The 1,697-nt window shown below is 33.2% G+C and overlaps 1 protein-coding gene across 1 annotated transcript in view; it reads right to left on the reverse strand.

The window, feature by feature from the left end:
• Positions 1–1,697, reverse strand: part of DUSP11 (dual specificity phosphatase 11) — a 22,476-nt gene that overhangs the window by 13,759 nt on the left and 7,020 nt on the right. The window lies entirely within an intron of this gene.

Below are 1,697 nucleotides of genomic sequence, written 5' to 3' on the forward strand. Positions count from 1 at the left end.
AGGCCAAAAAAAAAAAAAAATCTCAATGTATTTAAGAAAATTTAAATCACATCAAGCATCTTCACCGACCAAAATGGTATGAAACTAGATATCAACTACAAGAAAAAAACTGGAAAATACATAAACACATGGAGACTAAATAACACGTTACTAAATAACGAATGGGTTATTAATGAGATCAAGGAAGAAATCAAGATACCTAGAGACAAATGAAAATGAAAACATGACGACTCAAAATTTATGGGACACAGTGAAAGCAGTCCTAAGAGGGAAATTCATAGCAATACAGGCCTACCTCAAGAAACAAGAAAAAGCTCAAATAATCACTCTAACCCTACCATTAAAAGAACTAGAAAAAGAGCAGCAAGCAAAGCCCAAAGTGAATAGAAGGAAGGAAATAATGAAGATCAGAGGAGAAATAAAGAGTCTAGAAAAACTATACAAAAGATCAATGAAATCAAGAGCTGGTTCTTTGAAAGGATAAACAAAATTGATAGACCCTTAGCCAGATTCATCAAAGAAAAAAGACAGAGGACTCAAATAAATAAAATCAGAAATGAAAGAGGAGAAATAACCACAGACTCCACAGAAATAAAATGGATCATAAGAAAATACTACGAGCAATTATATACCAACGAATTGGACAATCTGGAAGAAATGGACACATTCATAGAAACATACAATCTCCCAAGACTGAGTCAAGAAGAAACAGAAAATCTGAACCGACTGATTACCACCACTGAAATAGAATCAGTAATCAAAAACCTCCCAAAAAACAAAAGTCCTAGACCAGATGGTTTCATAGGCAAATTTCACCAAACATTCAAAGAATTAACAACTATTCTTCTCAAACTATTCCAAAAAATTCAAGAAGAGTGAAGGCTCCCTAACTCCTTTTATGAGGCCACCATTGCCTTGATTCCAAAACCAAAGACATTACAAAAAAAAGAAAACTATAGGCTGATAGTTGGATTTATTCCTGGGATGCAAGGTTGGTACAATATCTGCAAATCATTTAATGTGATACATCACATTAACAAATCGAAAGATAAAAACCATATGATCATATCAATAGATACAGAAAAAGCATGTGACAAAATTCAGCATCCATTTCTGATAAAAACTCTCAGCAAAGTGGGAATAGAAGGAACATACTTCAACATAATAAAGGCCATGTAAGACAAACCTACAACTAACATCATACTCAACAGAGAAAGGCTAAAAGCATTTTCCTTAAGATCAGGAACAAGACAAGGATGCCCACTTTTACCACTCCTCTTCAACACTGTATTGGAAGTTTTAGCCACAGCAATAAGACAAAAAAGAGAAATAAAAGGCATCTGAACTGGAAAGGAAGAAGTAAAACTCTCGTTAATTGCCGATGACATGAAACTATATGTAGAGAACTCTAAAGATTCCACCAAAAAACTGTTAGACCTGATCAATGAATTCAGTAAAGTAACAGGTTACAATATAAATATTCAGAAGTCAGTGGCATTTTTATACACCAATGATGAGCCTTCAGAAAGAGAAATTAAGAAAACAATCCCATTTACAATTGCATCAAAAACTATAAAATACCTGGGAATCAAATTAACCAAGAAAGTGAAAGACCTATTTTCAGAAAATTATAAGTCACTGAAAAAAGAAATTGAAGAAGATACAAATGAATGGAAGCATATACTGTGTTCATAGGT

The sequence above is a fragment of the Pteropus alecto genome, unplaced genomic scaffold (genome assembly GCF_000325575.1).
Source record: "Pteropus alecto unplaced genomic scaffold, ASM32557v1 scaffold100, whole genome shotgun sequence".
Taxonomy (NCBI): domain Eukaryota; kingdom Metazoa; phylum Chordata; class Mammalia; order Chiroptera; family Pteropodidae; genus Pteropus; species Pteropus alecto.